The following is a 17,766-nucleotide window of genomic DNA, read 5'->3' as shown; positions in this document are numbered from 1 at the left end:
GGAGGACTGTTTGGAAAGGTGGGTTTATTGCGGGGGGTTGATCCAGAGGGAGTCAGAAGAGGTTGGGTAGCAGAAGCTCAGGGAAATTGAGGGGAATCCCACGGATGTTCCAGTGTTGGCCAGGGTTTGTACAGCACCTTGCACAATAGGGGGTCCTAATCTCAGTCACGGTCTGTGCAGCCCCTGACAGCCCCGATCTGTGTTTCCTGATCACAGGCGCTGGGAAGGGATAGAGGGAAAACCTCAGCACCTGAAGGGCTCATGCAGCCCCGTGCGCAGGCCCCGCTGGGTGGAGCTGCGGCTCTCATGAGGGGTAGGCTTAGAGAAGCCCAGCAGTGCCAGTCCCATGTGGTCTAGTGGTCAGGATTCCTGGTTTTCACCCAGGCGGCCCGGGTTCAATTCCCGGTGTGGGAATAGGGCTGAGCTTTTGCTCAGAGGGGAGGCAGCCTGCCAGCAGGGGAGGGGAGAGGATCCCAGAAGGGGGGGTGGGGGGCAGAGTTCTGGGGGTGGATGAGGGAAGGATCCCAGCAGTGTGGGAAGTGGGCAGCATGGAGAGCACAGGCCTGGCATGGGGATGGGGGGAATGAATGTGTCCCTCTAAACCCAACAACTGCAGACTAGGCAGGCTTGGAAGATTTACGTATTTGTTGGTAAATGTCAATGTTGGTGTAAACACACAACCCGATGGCAAAATATTTCCATCCATAAGAATCAAAATTGACAGATGGGCAAAGTAAGAAACCTGCTGCTTGAGAACGTATCCGACTCCAATCCTACAGGGTTCTCTTATGCCTTAGGTGCCACCATGTGGGTGTTTCATTTCCCTCCTCATTTTCACACAGAGAAACAATTCCCTTTGCACGGATCCATGAACAGCAAAATCTTCCTGTGTCTCTCCTCTGAGCCAGGGCATTCAATTCCATTGAAACCTTCTCTCCTGCAATGGCAATGGTCAGACAGAGGGGACGCGGGTACCTTCCCCCCGGCAGTGAGATATTCCCTTTCCTCTTTCTTCACGCTGCTGTTGTTATTCCATGAATCATCAAGGATGGAATTAAAAGCAGTTTACTCCCGGGTGTGGAAAGAAAGGAGCCAACAACTCCCCAAAAAATCTCAGTGCCCCAAAAAAAACCTGTCCCTGCTATTGGTATCACTGATGTGCCTAAGATATGATGGGACGAAGGGACGGTCTGAATTGTCAAGGCAGGGAATGAACAATCTACAGCAACGTCATTAACCACAAACACACTCTCATCATGCTCCAGCCAGAAGGGAAACGGGCAGGAACTCTTGCTGTTCAGCCATGGACACGCTTACAGAACTACACAGCAGTCAATGTGGTATCTTACCATCCAAGGTGCCAAATGGAGCCAGTCTGGTCTTACTCTGAGGCAAGTCTACATTCAAAATGCTGCAGTTGCACAACTGCACTAGTGCATCTGCACTGCTGTCCTGTGATCATGAAGATGCTCTAAGCCGATGTTTGACCGCGTGCTTGATCGATTGCTTGAAAAGTGTGAATTGGGAGTGCTTTGTTCCAGGTGAGCCTCGAGTGGGTCTGACTATTATAAAAAGCCAGTGAGCTGTGAACCAGCTGAGCATTGAACAGCAGAAAGACTAACAGAGGGAGTTTGCCTGGGGAGAGCCCATTGAGGCTTACATCTTGCCGGCTTCTCTAAGTAGTCACCACAACTCCTGAGGAAGCTCGTAGAAGGAAGGTAATATGGATGGGGAGTGTTCAACTGTTGTGACCTGCACTGGATGTTCCATGTTTGTCTTTCTTCCACAGGACAGAAGAGACTTTGTCTGTACAAAGTGCAAGCTGGACTCCATGTTGGAAGACAAGTTTCAAGGTCTGGAGAAACAAGTATCGACCCTGCGTTGCATAAGAGAAACTGAAGATTTCCTGGACAGACATCAGGATATGCTTCTACGGACACAACGTTCTGAAGATTCAGAGCAGGCTGCGCAGCGGGGACAGGAGGAAGGTGAAGAAATTTGGCAGCATGTGACCTCCAGAAGAAGAAAGGGGAGCATCAATGTATCAGGAACACAGATACAGGTAAGCAACCGTTTTCATGTTCTCTCCACAGGTACTAAGGCGGAAAGTCAAAATGGGGAAGAGATGGCCAGCCCTCTGTAGAGATAGAGGTGGTTAGGGACTATTTAGAAAAGCTGGACGTGCACAAGTCCATGGGGCCGGACGAATTGCATCCGAGAGTGCTGAAGGAATTGGCGGCTGTGATTGCAGAGCCCTTGGCCATTATCTTTGAAAACTCGTGGCGAACGGGGGAAGTCCCGGATGACTGGAAAAAGGCTAATGTAGTGCCCATCTTTAAAAAAGGGAAGAAGGAGGATCCTGGGAACTACAGGCCGGTCAGCCTCACCTCAGTCCCTGGAAAAATCATGGAGCAGGTCCTCAAAGAATCAATCCTGAAGCACTTAGAGGAGAGGAAAGTGATCAGGAACAGTCAGCATGGATTCACCAAGGGAAGGTCATGCCTGACTAATCTAATCGCCTTTTATGATGAGCTTACTGGTTCTGTGGATGAAGGGAAAGCAGTGGATGTATTGTTTCTTGACTTTAGCAAAGCTTTTGACACGGTCTCCCACAGCATTCTTGTCAGCAAGTTAAGGAAGTATGGGCTGGATGAATGCACTATAAGGTGGGTAGAAAGCTGGCTAGATTGTCGGGCTCAACGGGTAGTGATCAATGGCTCCATGTCTAGTTGGCAGCCGGTGTCAAGTGGAGTGCCCCAGGGGTCGGTCCTGGGGCCCGTTTTGTTCAATATCTTCATAAATGATCTGGAGGATGGTGTGGATTGCACTCTCAGCAAATTTGCGGATGATACTAAACTGGGAGGAGTGGTAGATACGCTGGAGGGGAGGGATAGGATACAGAAGGACCTAGACAAATTGGAGGATTGGGCCAAAAGAAATCTAATGAGGTTCAATAAGGATAAATGCAGGGTCCTGCACTTAGGATGGAAGAATCCAATGCACCGCTACAGACTAGGGACCGAATGGCTCGGCAGCAGTTCTGCGGAAAAGGACCTAGGGGTGACAGTGGACGAGAAGCTGGATATGAGTCAGCAGTGTGCCCTTGTTGCCAAGAAGGCCAATGGCATTTTGGGTTGTATAAGTAGGGGCATAGCGAGCAGATCGAGGGACGTGATCGTTCCCCTCTATTCGACACTGGTGAGGCCTCATCTGGAGTACTGTGTCCAGTTTTGGGCCCCACACTACAGGAAGGATGTGGATAAATTGGAAAGAGTACAACGAAGGGCAACGAAAATGATTAGGGGTCTAGAGCACATGACTTATGAGGAGAGGCTGAGGGAGCTGGGATTGTTTAGTCTGCAGAAGAGAAGAATGAGGGGGGATTTGATAGCGGCTTTCAACTACCTGAAAGGGGGTTTCAAAGAGGATGGCTCTAGACTGTTCTCAATGGTAGCAGATGACAGAACGAGGAGTAATGGTCTCAAGTTGCAATGGGGGAGGTTTAAATTGGATATTAGGAAAAACTTTTTCACTAAGAGGGTGGTGAAACACTGGAATGCGTTACCTAGGGAGGTGGTAGAATCTCCTTCCTTAGAGGTTTTTAAGGTCAGGCTTGACAAAGCCCTGGCTGGGATGATTTAACTGGGACTTGGTCCTGCTTTGAGCAGGGGGTTGGACTAGATGACCTTCTGGGGTCCCTTCCAACCCTGATATTCTATGATTCTATGATTCTAAGTCGACTAGATGATACATCTGAGGGAAGGGAATAGATGGAGACTCCGCTGATTGGAAGGCATGAGATGCACTGTCCTAGTGATGGGGGTTCCACGACCAACACTTCAAAGAGGAGGAGGCGGGTGGTGGTGGTCGGGGACTCTCTCCTCCGGGGGACTGAGTCATCTATCTGCCGCCCCGACCGGGAAAACCGAGAAGTCTGCTGCTTGCCAGGAGCTAGGATTCACAATGTGGTAGAGAGACTGCCGAAACGCATCAAGCCCTCGGATCGCTACCCCTTCCTGCTTCTCCACGTGGGCACCAATGATACTGCCAGGAATGACCTTTAGGTAATCACTGCAGACTACATGGCTCTGGGAAGAAGGATAAAGGAGTTTGAGGTGCAAGTGGTCTTCTCGTCCATCCTCCCCATGGAAGGAAAAGGCCAGGGTAGAGACTGTCGAATCGTGGAAGTCAACGAATGGCTACGCAGGTGGTGTTGGAGAGAAGGCTTTGGATTCTTTGACCATGGGATGGTGCTCCAAGAAGGAGGAGTGCTAGGCAGAGACGGGCTCCACCTAATGAAGAGAGGGAAGAGCATCTTCACAAGCAGGCTGGCTAACCTAGTGAGGAAGGTTTTAAACTAGGTTCACTGGGGGAAGGAGACCAAAGCCCTGAGGTAAGTGGGACGTGGGATACCGGGAGGAAGCACGAGCAGGAGAATGTGAAAGGGGAGGGCTCCTCCCTCATACTAAGAAAGCAGGACAAACAGCAAGTTATCTCAAGTGCTTATAGACAAATGCAAGAAGCCTGGGAAACAAGCAGGGAGAACTGGAAGTCCTGGCACAGTCAAGGAATTATGATGTGATTGGAATAACAGAGACTTGGTGGGATAACTCACATGACTGGAGCACTGTCATGGATGGATATAAACTGTTCAGGAAGGCCAGGCAGGGCAGAAAAGGTGGGGGAGTTGCATGGTATATAAGAGAGAGGTATGTATGCTCAGAGCTCCGGTATGAAACTGCAGAAAAACCTGAGTGTCTCTGGATTAAGTTTAGAAGTGTGAGCAACAAGGGTGATGTCGTGGTGGGTGTCTGCTATAGACCACCGGACAGGGGGAAGAGGTGGACGAGGCTTTCTTCTGGCAACTCTCGGAAGTTACTAGATCACAGGCTCTGGTTTTCATGGGAGACTTCAGTCACCCTGATATCTGCTGGGAGAGCAATACAGCGGTGCACAGACAATCCAGGAAGTTTTTGGAAAGTGTAGGGGACAATTTCCTGGTGGAAGTGCTGAAGGAAGCAACTAGGGGCAGAGCTCTTCTTGACCTGCTGCTCACAAACCAGGAAGCTGCTTTCAACTACCTGAAAGGGGGATTCCAAAGAGGATGGATCTAGACTGTTCTCAGTGGTAGCAGATGACAGAACGAGGAGTAATGGTCTCCAGTTGCAGTGGGGGATGTTTAGGTTGGATATTAGGAAAAACTTTTTCACTAGGAGGGTGGTGAAGCACTGGAATGGGTCCCTAGGGAGGTGGTGGAATCTCCTTCCTTAGAGGTTTTTAAGGTCAGGCTTGACGAAGCCCTGGCTGGGGTGATTTAGTTGGGGTTGGTCCTGCTTTGAGCAGGGGGTTGGACTAGATGCCTCCTGAGGTCCCTTCCAACCCTGATATTCTATGATTCTATGATGGGAGAGAGATGTCCCATCTGTGTAGTTTATCATCTCCTGGAGAGGCAGTAGCTATGTCAGTGGGAGAAGCTATGTCAGTGCGTGTGCAAGCTGTGGTGTTCATTTGCATATATAAAGTTTAATCAAACCCCATTTTTAAAACCACCCATGGTTTGGGAATGGAAAAGGAGTTTGTTGAAGCAGGATCTGTTCAAGATCCTTAAGATCAGGGACTGTAGCACAGCATTATTATAGGGGTGTAGCTCAGTGGTAGAGTGTTTGACTGCAGATCAAATCATCCTTTGTTTACATCCAAGTACTACTTTAGGAGCCTTTTTTAAATGAAAACATATTCGTATCAATATCCAATATGTTCAGGAGTTCCACTAAATGGGGATGCTTGAAATGAATTTGAACACTCAGCGTTTTCCTGTGCAAATGAATAAAAACCCAGCTAACCTGTCCAGCAGCTGAAATCAGTTCCCATCCTCTAAGTGTCTAGTTTATGTTTTGTGACAAAGCTCTGTCCTTGCCTCCGTGGGTCCCAAGTTTCCTGGCAGATTTTGCTAGCCTCAGAGGCTCACTGTGACCCTCCACGTAACCCTTCTTTCTCTAGAGACAAGGGTCACAGTCTACTGAGCCATTTTCATCATAAGCCAGCGAGGGAGGGGAGGAGAAGTTATCCTTCCTTGCACAGTCTCTGTTGTCTTACAGTCTCAGTGATTAATCAGGGGGCAAAGGTGTGGGGGGGAGCCCGGGCCCATCTTCTACTCCGGGCTCCAGCCCAGGGACCCTAATAGTATCAGCTATGGTAGCTGACCTTTTAGAAACGTGACATGTACAATTCCCTGGGCTACTTCCCCCACAGCAGCCCTCACTTCCTCAAGCTCCACTTCACCCTTACTTCAGGGCCTCCTTCCTTGTGCCTGATATGGTGTGTACTACTCAGCCTCTCCAACAGCACAACTTCCTCCCACAGCTCCTGACATACACCCCCACCTGACTGACTGGGAGGCTTTGAACTAGTTTCAGCCAGCCCTGATTGGTTTCAGGTGTCCCAATCAACCTAGCCTTCTCCCTGCCTTCTGGAAAGTTCTTAATTGGCCCCAGGTATCTTAATAGACCTGGAGCAGCTGCCATTTCACTTATCCTGGTACCAGGGACTTATTTAGCCTGGAGCTAATATATCTATCTCCGACTATTCTTCTATAGCCATCTGGCTTTGCCCCGTCACATATCCCCCCGCCCCCGCTGAACACCATAGAGTTGAGCAACTTGGGACGCCAGGCAGTATGCTCGTGACAGACCATCAGCGTTGCCAGGGTGGCATCCAGCCCTGTGCCGTATGTGGAACTGGAATGGTTGGAGGGATAAGAACCACCTGGTGACCGTTGCATTCTTTTCCTTATTCCGCTGCATCCACTGGAGGGGTGCATGGTCCATCAGAAGAGTAAATCGCCGGCCTAAGAGGTAATAACGCAGTGTCTCCATAGCCCATTTGACAGCAAGGCATTCTCTCTTGGCAACTGCATATTTCTGTTCTCTTGGGAGAAGCTTTCTGCTTAGGTAGAGGATCGGGTGTTCCTCTTCTCCCACCATTTGCAACAGAACTGCTCCCAACCCCACCTCGGAAGCGTCTGTTTGTAAAACAAATTCCCTGTTAGAGTCCGGGGCTATGAGTACAGAGAGCCGTCCGAAGGTCTGTGAATGACCCCTCTTTCGGGTCAGCCAGGGCCAATTTTGAATTGCCTCTAGCTTATTCGTTTGGGGCTTCACTATGCTCCTTCCCACAATATATCCCAGGTACCTAGCCTCTGCTAGCCCTATGGTGCATTTAGCGGGATTAGCAGTGAGGCCTGCCCACCTCCATTAAGGTGCGCAGTACTGCCTCAACTTTCTCCAAGTGGGTTCCCCAATCTGGCGTATGGATGATGACATCATCTAGGTATGCAGCTGCATAACTAGTATGGGGGCACAGCAGTTTATCCATGAGATTCTGGAAAGTGGCTGGGGCCCCAGGTAGCCCAAAAGGGAGGATGGTGCACTGGAATAGCCCATTCGGGGTAGAGAATGCTGTCTTTTATTTAGCTTCTTTGCTCAGAGGAATCTGCCAGTACCCTTTTGTCAGATCCAGTGTAGTCAAGAATCGGGCACTACTCAGCTGGTTAACCAATTTGTCGATGCGTGGTATGGGGTATGCATCAAACTGGGATATTTCATTCAGTTGGCGAAAGTCATTACAGAATCTCATTGTAGCGTCAGCTTTAGGCACTAGAACAATTGGACTGGACCACTGACTGTGAGATTCTTCAATAACCCCTAATTCTAACATTTTCTTTACTTCGGCCTTGATTTCCTCTCTTTCGGCTGCTGGGATTCGGTAGGGTCTCAATGTTACCTTGGCTCCCGGGATCATGCGGATATGGTGATAGGTCTCAGTCGTCCACCCTGGTTTTGTAGAGAACACATCTCTGTTGCGATTAATCATGTCGGCTGCCTCGATCTTTTGGATCGGCGTTAAGTCGGATGATATCGGCACTTGCTTGTGTAAGTTATCCTCCTGGGGAAGGGTCTCCTGCATGACTAAGCATGTCTCCTGATCGTGCCAAGGTTTTAGAGGATTGATGTGGTAAATTTGCTCCAATTTCCATCGGCCTGGCTGCCGCACCTTATAGTTCACCTCTCCCATGGCTTCGATTATTTCGTAGGGTCCCTGCCACTGGGCCAACAGTTTACTTTCTGCTGTGGGCACCAGTACCATCACCCAATCCCGAAGCTTCACTTGGTGGTTATAATGGGTTCATTGGGTCTCCTATGCTCTCTCCAAGTGTTCCCGTACAATGGGCGTAACTCGGGCTATCTGATCTCTCATCCACAGTAAATGCTCAACTATGTTCCTTCCGGGATTTGGCTCCTCTTCCCAGGCTTCTCTGGCTATATCCAATATGCCCCGAGGGTGGCGCCCATATAGTAGTTCAAATGGAGAGAAACCCATGGAGGCTTGCGGAACCTCCCGGATGGCGAACATGAGGTAAGGCAATAGGGTATCCCAATCTTTCCCATCCCAGCTCACCATTTTTCTGGACATGGCCTTGAGGGTCCTATTGAACCTTTCCACAAGGCCATCTGTTTGCGGGTGGTATACAGAGGTCCGTAGGATTTGTACATGGAGCAATGAACAGAGATCTTTCATCAACTTGGACATGAAAGGTGTCCCTTGATCAGTCAATATCTCCTTGGGTAGCCCAACCCAGGCAAAGATCTGTACTAGCTCCTTAGCTATTGTCTTGGAAGCTGTGTTGCGCAGGGGAACAGCTTCCGGGTACTGGGTTGCATAGTCCTGTACAACAATCACATGTTGGTGGCCCCGAGCTGTCTTCTCTAGGGGCCCTACCAGATCCATGGCTATCCGTTCAAAAAGAACCTCTATTATTGGAAGAGGTATCAAAGGAGGCCGCAAGTGCGGGTGAGGGCTATGTAACTGACACTCCGGACAAGAGGTGCAGTATCGCCAGACATCTTCATGTACTCCTGGCCAGAAGAACCTCCTCAGGATCCGTGCCTGGGTTTTCTTTACCCCTAGGTGTCCTCCAAACAGGTGACTGTGAGAGAGACTCAATATGGCTTTTTGATGTTTTCGTGGCACCAGAAATTGTTGTATCTCTTGCTCCTGCATTTGCACCACGCGGTACAGGAGATCTTTCTTCACTATAAAGTAAGGTCCGGGACCCCGGACCTTCCCATCCACGGGTATCCCATCGATCTCGGACACCTCTTTCCTGGTGTTATCATATCTGGGGTCCTCCACCTGGTCCTGCCCAAAAGTCTCTCTCCGGGAACTAACCTGCTCAAGCCCCCAGAGGCCGGCTTCTGCTTCTTCCAACGGCTCGCCGCCGTCATGGCTGGGGGCAGCTTCTGGCTCACCTTATGTGGTGGAAGTTTCTCTGTTGGCTGCTCACGTCCATCTGCCTACTAGGGAAGTCTTCTGGCCCTGGGTCAGGATCCGGGTTCCCAAGGCCTTCGCAGCCTTCCTCTCCTTTTTTGTCTTCTGAGTCTTTCAGGGGGCTGAGAACAGATCCTGAGAAATCTCAGCGAACATCAGGGGTTGACATTCCCCCAGTGACAAGTCGCTGTTCTCAGAGTCCCCACCTCCCTCCAGTCTCTCTGGGGGGAGTAAATTATCAAACCCTGGATAGTCCCTCCCAGTGACTACAGGATATGGGAGTTTAGGAACTACGCCCACAGTCACCTCAAGGGGGTTTCCCTGAACCTCTGTCTCCACTGGGATGGTGGGATAATGGCTCACGGCCCCATGCACTATGCGTTTGGCTTGTAGCAGCTGACTATTTTTTACCAGCTTACCCGATATGAGGCTGATAGCACTTCCAGAGTCCACAAGCGATGTAGTCTCTGCTCCATTTATCCTCACTGGCCTGGTGTAATTATGCGGGGCTAATGCGACCCCTGCGAGGTGGATAAGGGAGCATGGGACCTCCCAGTCCCCCAAGTTACACTGCATAGGCTCCTCAGTGCTGGCATGCTGTGCTGCTATGTGTCCCCACTCCCCACATGCATAACATCTATAATTGCTTTTAATCACTCCCCTATCCCGGGGGTTAGGGGGTTTAGTCCCGGGGCTCCCCCCACTCAGACCAATCACTTCCTTCTGGGATCCCCACTGGTTTTCGGCCCCCCCTTCTTCCACCTAGGACTCTCCAGGGGTTTGGCTACCCAAACTTCCAGGGTTTGGATTGGGTGCTTGCTTCGAAAGGGGCCTTCCTTGGGTAGTCGGGTCAGTCCCCTGGCTGTCATCCATCTTTCTACCAGTGTTATCATCTTGTCGTAGGTGGACGGGTCATTCTGGCCTACCCATTTACGGAGATCTGGCGCATGTAATGGTGTATGATGACCAGGGTTTTCAAAATCTCCTCCGGCCTGCACACCTTGGGCTGTAACCACTTCCATGCGAGGTGTATGAAGTCGAATAGCTGGGACCTCGCGGGTTTGTTCTCCTGGTATTTCCACTCTTGGAACCTCTGGGCCTTTACTGCTGCCATTACCCCTGCTCGTGCTAGGATCTCTGCCTTCAGATGGATATAGTCAGTGGCATCCATGGCAGGCAAGTCAAAGTAGTCCTTCTGGGCCTCTCCACACAAAAAAAGGAGCGAGGATGCTGGCCCACTGCTCCTGGGGCCACGCCTCACACGGAGCAGTCCTTTTGAATGAGAGAAGATATGCCTCTACGTCATCTCTTGATCTCATCTTTGGCAGACAACCGGTGGCCCTCAGGATTTGCATTCCATCAGACCCCCGGGCCTGGGTGGTGAGGATCTTCAGCTGGTCCACCACCTCTCTCAAGAGGGCACGATCTTGGGTTGCCTGGCTCATCAATAATTGATTGGTTTCCTGCTGTAGCTGCATAGACTCTGTTGGGCCATTGCCTGAACCCTGGTGGCCTCTTGCTGGTCTGCCATGGCTGGTACCAGAGCTCTGACCATCTCCTCCATTGTGGTACAAAGCAAACAAACAAAAAACAAAACAAAAAAAATCCAAACCCCCAATGCACTTTAAAAAAAAAAATCAAATCTCTTTCTTCCTGGTTGACAAAATCCCATTCCTGACACCAGTTGTGACAAAGCTCTGTCCTTGCCTCCGTGCGTTCCGCATTTCCTGGTTTCCAGTTTTCATCAGCTAAACAAAGGTATAATATAAATGCACATTTGCAGATCGCTGTTCTCCAGGGCCTATGCTGTGTAAAAGAACAAGAACCAAATCCAGGTGAAGTTCAGGACTCTGATGAGCAAAGACTCTTTCGTGAGGGAAAGGACAACAGCATCTTGTCTCCTTCACATTCAGGCAACATCTGGGCCCCCAGGGCAAGGCATGAGAAGAAGCCAGTGGCTTTGAGAAGGAAAATAGACACCTAGAAGCTGGCTATAGCTGCCAGGAAACCCGGAAATGTCACCATCCCATGTCCAGGAATAGTCATTAGAAGGTGGTGTCTGCAGCAGGACCAAAAAATGCAGGGAAAAGCCCTCAAAAGTTCTAAGCTGCCAAGACCCAGACGGTGGTCAAGATCCCACCTAAAGTCAAGAAGGGAGAGAAAAATGCTAAAGCCGCATCCAAAACACCCAAAGCCAGGGCTAAGAAGGTGGCACTGAGAAAGAAGTGAAGAGATTTCCATTGGGATGACTCCTGTGCCCCAAATGGCTCTTTATGAGTCACCATGGACTAGCCAGAGAGATCAAGGTCCCTCAGGACAAACTGCCCCATGGAAACTACAGTGATCCGGGGGGAGAGAGTGTTTCTCTTCCAGAGGGGAAGTGCTGTGTTTTGTGGAACACCTCCAAGGTGAGTGATGCACTCAGAAGGCAGCTGCCCATAGCTCCAACATGGGCTCATTCTCTTTATTTATGCTATTATTTCAGAACCAGCACTAGCGGGACTGTGTCCCTGGGACTTCACCAGCTCTACAATAGGCTGTGTCTGCATCTCAGCTTTGATTAACACAAGTTTTTAATTGATTCTTATTGTGATACTTTCCCAGTGCTTGCCTCATTCTAACATTCTGGAGATAGATTGAATATGGGGAGGAATGGACTAGTTTGTATGACATTTGGTAAGTACGTTGCATTGGTATGTGACTGAAAACAATACTGGAGGTTGGCAGGTGCCTGCTACAAAAATAAAATGGCAAAGCTGCTAACATCCACCATCTAATTATACTCCAGATAGTGATGCTTTTCAAAGGTATAGATCAATGTGTTAATAAAACATCTTTGGTTCAATAAACAGACTGGGCTACTTTGGGGCTAGTTTTGAAGTGACTCTGGCTATGAATGCAGTAGAAATCCGGCAACAAGTATCTCAGATGGGAAGGTTGTGCAGTCATGTTTATTTGGCTGATTTTTCCCAGCCTGTTTCTACAAACCTCGTAATCCATCACCTCAGTGCATTTTTCATTTCAGTGGTAAGTTTATTATCTTTTAGTGCTAGTTCTTGACTTGATACAATCCCACATCTACACACACTGCTGGGGCTTGAAAGAATTTCACTTTTCAGATGTGGGATTTGAACCCAAGCCTCCAGAACACCCAAGTGAGGAGAAAATAAAGTTCAAGGTTTGGTGCCTTAGACCACTCAGACACCACAAAAGCATGCGTTTAATACTCCTTGTTTTCTTTAGTGTTATGACCTGTTCGGGGAGGCCAAGAGGCCATATTTCTAACAAATTCTAGGGCCCTTCTACAGCATAGTTCCTTTTTATACACAATCACCCTGAGTGAAATTTGCAGGTTTCCTGGAGTCCCTTGGGTGAGGTGTTCTAGTCTTATCGCTGACTTATTACGTGAAGAAAAGATGTGCACCAGGACTGAGGCAGAATCCAGACATCCAGCTTTATGAGAAAGTAATGGTGAACCTCAAACTCCTGCACTGTGAACCATATACTCAAGCACCCACGATCTGTACCAGCTATTTTTCAAAATAGCTCAGCACTCAGTGTTTTGAGACCTTTCGAAAATCTGGCTCTAGAGGTGGGGGCCAGTGCCAGATCTTTGGAAAATTCTGGCCGATACGTCTGGGAGTTCCAAGAACCATCAGAACTTTGAGCATTTGCTAGAAGCCGATGAGAAAACCTTCCTTCGGTTGAACTCAGTCGAAATTTTCTCCTTTTGTTACAATCACAATGTTGTGTTGCGATCGCAGCGTTAGGTTTCAACCTAATTTATTTTTGTGTGAAACAAACACACTACTTTGGTCCTTTGGACAGAGGGCTAGAAATCGATCTGCCACTAACCCACAATTAAGAGGCCAATGAGCCTTCTCTCCAGATGGTTAATTCCTAAGACTTGTCTATAGCCCTGGGGGAAAGGTTTTCTGGATGAATATTTTATTTACTCAGATATTTTGGTTTGAGGAAAATGATTTTTTTTTAGCTTTGTTTCAGCATCTGGGGTCTACATGAGTGATGATGATGATGATGATGATGGTGATTTTATTGGTTTGTCTAGCTAGAAAGCAAAACAACAAATGATTTGCGCAGCTCTATTTGTATAAACAGTCCACTTTGGGAACATGCCTAATTTCTGCTCTGAGGGTCTAGAAAAGCTGGATTGTTTTGATATGTGCTGATGAAAAGTTTCCCTGACTGGGAATGGAATCCATTCTAACCACAAGACCACGAGGGAACTGACAGTTTCCAGCCGATGTTAGGCTTTTTCAGGGAACTTTCTCCAAAAAATGCATCTTGAGTCAACCTGAAATATTATTGTTGTTATAATTTTGGTTTGGCTAGGTAGCAAGCAAAAAATTAAATTATTTGCTCAGGTCTATTTGTTTTAAAGGGTATAAAGCCTGGGATTTAAGGTGCACAGTGGGAACATGCCCTCAGTTTGCTATTAGTCACTGGACAGAGCATTGATTTTCGCACAGTCTCCAAAAACCTTCCCAGCATCCTGAAATCTAAGCGGGTGTGGGAAGGAGCCACATCCCTGCTCAAGGTACTTCTGATCTTCCAGAAGGGAGACAGGGAGGGAAAAAAGCTCAGTCCACTGTGACGCTAATGAGCATGAATAGCCAATGAGCTTTGCACGTAACTACTTAGTCAATTGTGAACCTTTCTAGCATTATCCCTTTGCAATAATGATGATGATGTACACTTGACTTTAGATCCCAGTGTGCTATAGACTTCTGCAGGTTGCATTAGCCAATCCAACCGTTTGGCACTTGCAGATGTGTACCTCTGTATTGTCTCTGATTCTTGTACAGTTATGAAAGGTTGGTGAGATGCAGATACTTTCCCCTCTTCTTAACCAGCACTAATAAGAGCCGCAGAATCTTCCTTACAGTGGGGGGTCCACCAGCATCTGAACTATGGTGCCTCCGTGACATCCCTTTCCCCAAGGCCCCTCACTCACTCCACCCCTTCTCCCTGAGGCCCCAATCCCAAACCGCCCCTTCTCTGGTGCCTCGCCACACCCCTACCCCCGAGACCACAGCCACAGAATGCCTCTTCCCCCCCCAAGACTCCACCATGTTCCCCCCTCCGTTGTCCATCCTTACGGCTGGTAAAAAGTGATGGGCCCATGGCCCTTTAAACCCGCGTGTTCCTGCACCCCGACACACAGCCAGGCAGGCAGCAGCATGTGTGTGTGTGTGTATGTGACAGAGACAGCTGTGCTGTGCTGAGCCAATGAGGGAGGTGGGGGCTGATATCGGTGCTGTCCCGTTCCCCCTAACTCAGAACTGCCTGCTTCCAGCAGCTGTCTGAACTTAGAGACAGCATGCCAACGCACTCACTCTTCCGCAACACACACAATCCCTGAACGCACACACTCTCTGTCACACACTCTCGGCCCACCATGCACACTGCGGTTGAAAAGCAGCTGGAAATCTAGTCGGATGCCCATGGAGCAATGGGATACAGAAACCTGCATCGTGTGATGCTGTACCGGCCCATGAGCCAATGCAAACTCTTCTCAAAGCACCCTGTGGGCCATTTGCACAGTGGGATAGCGACCCACAATGCACTGCTCTCTGTGGCGATTCAAGAGCTGCTAGCCTGGATGCGCTCTGGTGACACAAGCAGCCTAGTGTAGACATGCAACAGCGGTTTAATTAAAATGCTTTAACTAAAGCAGCATAACTCTGGAGTGTAGACATAGCCTAGCTCCCATTGGTGCCAAGCATGCTCAGGCACGGAAACTAAAGAGCCACAACTTCCTCCACAGTCGGCAGGATTCAAACCTGCCCAGGGAGACCCCCCCCAATGGATTTCTAGTCCACCACCTTAACCACTCAGCCACAACTACTGACTTGCTACAGCTCTCTCACTACACTCTAGTTCTGTTCTCACTGAGGGATCATTTCCAATTGTTTCCTCAAATTAGCTTCCACAACACACTCACGGCTGTGCCGTTGTGTAAGTGTGTCCATGGCTGAACAGCAAGAATTCCTGCTCAGTTCCCTTCTGGCTGGAGCACGATGAGAGTGTGTTTGTGGTTAATGACGTTGCTGTAGATTGTTGTCCATTTCCTGCCTCGATAATCCAGACAGTCCCTTTCCCGTCATATCCCCAGTACATCAGTGATTGCAATAGCAGGGGGCAGGTTTTCTGTGGGGCACAGAGCTTTGCCAAGGGGGTCGGTGGCTCCTTTCTTTCCTCACCCTGGAGGAAACTCAGCTTTTCATTCCATCCTTAATGTTTCATGGAATAACAACAGCAGCATGAAGAAAGAGGAGGGCAGGGTGGGTCTCAGGGGAGGGGTCAGAGAGGTTCGAGCGGCAGACAGGGCAGGTGCCTCGGGGAGGGGCAGAGAGGTGTGAGTGGTTCTCAGGGCAGGTGAGGGGAGGGGACAGAGAGGAGTGTGTGGCAGGCTGGGGAGGGCTCAGAGAGGTGTGGGTGGTGGGCAGAGTCTGTCTCAGGAGAGGGGGCAGAGAAGTGTGGGCGGTGGGCAGACCTTGGGGTAGGGGGTGGAGAGGCATGGGCAGCCAGCAAGGAGGCCTCGGGGGAGGAGAGGAGCAAGCAAAAGGTGGACCATCAGGCCTCATCCAAGGAGGGAGAGTAGGTGGGAAGGAGTTCTCCTGTTAACCCAGTGCTATCTACACTGGGATTAGGTTGATATAACTGCATTCCTCAGGGGGGTTACATTTTTTACCCCCCCAAAGTAATGTACTTACACTTACCTAATTTTGTAGCGTAGACCTGTCCAAAGAATCACAAACACACCTTGGGAGCAAAACTTCACCTGCTCCTCGGCTTTACAGAATCCAAAACCAAATCCTTGTCAGGCCGTGGTGGGGGTTGGCAGGGATCAGGGGTGGGCAGACACCATACGCTGGGCAGAGATGGGCACCATGGCTTAACTGGCTAAAGCACCTGTTTTGTAAACAGGAGATCCTGGGTTCAACTCCCAGTGGTGCCTTGCTGAGTGGCTTTTGAGGCACCTGGTACTGGCTGCTGTCAGAAAATAAAATACAGAGTTAGATGGACCTTTGCTCTAGCCCATTGAGGCTGGTTTTGTTTTTTAAATTACACTCACAGGCGTTCATAATAGAGTTACTGAAAGTTTGGGTGTTAAGAGCTGATAGGTCACTGATCCAGTCCCCTCACAAACAACCCCCTCCCACTGGGACAGGGGCAGGTCTGAGCCCTCACACCAAATGGATCATTGGGGCTGCCAGAATCTGTGGGTGGCTCATTTAGTTTACCCCGAGCGTTGCGCCCTGCTTTGTGCACCGTGTCTGAGAATGAAAATCCTAAACCCCCCTTTGAAATAACGAATGCCGCAGGACGTGTTTTTGCCCCTGCCCCAAAGCAGACAGAGAAATGGAGAAATCTCATTGAGTCCAGGGTAACACTTCACGGCGGTTTTACCATTTCCATTTGCTAAACTCGCTCCCAACCTTCTGGGCTCCTAGACCAGGATACTGAGCCTGAACCGAGACACGTGCACTGCACCTTTACAGCCCAAGCCACATGACCCTGATTAATGTGACACAGGACAGCCGTGGGGGGTTCATTGCACTTTAGATGTATCCTAATATTATGTCTGCACAGCGATTAAAACACCCAGGGTACCCGTCTCAGAGCCCGGGGCAGCTGGCTCAGCCTTCTGGGGCTGGAGCTGCAGGGCTATAAAATGACAGTGGAGACAGATGGGCTTGAGCCCAACCTCTGAGACCCCATGAGGGGGGAGGGCTTCCAAACCCAGGCTTTAGCGTGAACACCAATATCTGCACCCAGTTTTGAGCCCCACAGCTTGAGCTCCATGAGCTCAAGTCAGGTGACCCAGGCCAGCCCTGCTGCCATCTTTATCCCGGGAGAGATGGAGTCTAAGGGTACGTCTCCATTGCAATGTCAGCCCAGGTGTGGCAGGCTGCACTCAAAGCAGCACCCTGGAAGCCCCATAGTCACCACTGTCATATAACAATGACATGGTTTGTACAGAGTCTGCCTGGCGAGCTACCATTGTAAAAGTCGTGATCTGTTGAATGCTAATACCTGGGTGGATGGTGTGTGCTAGCTTTGTCTGGGAAGTGGTGGAGTTTTGCTCTGGGTGCGTTACTGAAATATGTGATGAGGTTGGGAAATCCCCACCACCAGCCTTTCTGGTGTGACACTGGAAGAGCCAGACCCACTGCTGGCCTAATAAAGGTATCCACACTCCCAAGGACTATCCCAGGAACCGTTTACAATGCAGACTTCTCTGAGACAGCCCGGAGACAATGGACACTGCTTGACTCACATCATAGCAAAGCAGCTTCCTAGCAAGTTGGAAGAAACTACGAAAGAGGGGAAGAGACGTCATGACTTGGCCTCTCGCCCCCACAATTCAACAGCTGGCAACACATCTGGAGGAAAAGACTGAACTGAAATAAT

The 17,766-nt window shown here is 49.6% G+C and overlaps 1 protein-coding gene and 2 non-coding genes across 8 annotated transcripts in view; 2 read left to right on the top strand and 1 right to left on the bottom strand.

The window, feature by feature from the left end:
• Positions 1–17,766, bottom strand: part of LOC119849376 (zinc finger protein 420-like) — a 3,142,523-nt gene that overhangs the window by 1,427,281 nt on the left and 1,697,476 nt on the right. The window lies entirely within an intron of this gene.
• TRNAE-UUC lies at positions 343–414 on the top strand. The gene has a single exon. It is a non-coding gene; the product is annotated as a tRNA-Glu (tRNA).
• On the top strand, positions 16,236–16,309 carry TRNAT-UGU. The gene has a single exon. It is a non-coding gene; the product is annotated as a tRNA-Thr (tRNA).

Source organism: Dermochelys coriacea, chromosome 28, assembly GCF_009764565.3.
Source record: "Dermochelys coriacea isolate rDerCor1 chromosome 28, rDerCor1.pri.v4, whole genome shotgun sequence".
Taxonomy (NCBI): Eukaryota; Metazoa; Chordata; order Testudines; family Dermochelyidae; genus Dermochelys; species Dermochelys coriacea.
The sequence above is the reverse complement of the archived record's forward strand: the minus strand, read 5'-3'. Positions and strand labels throughout refer to the sequence as shown.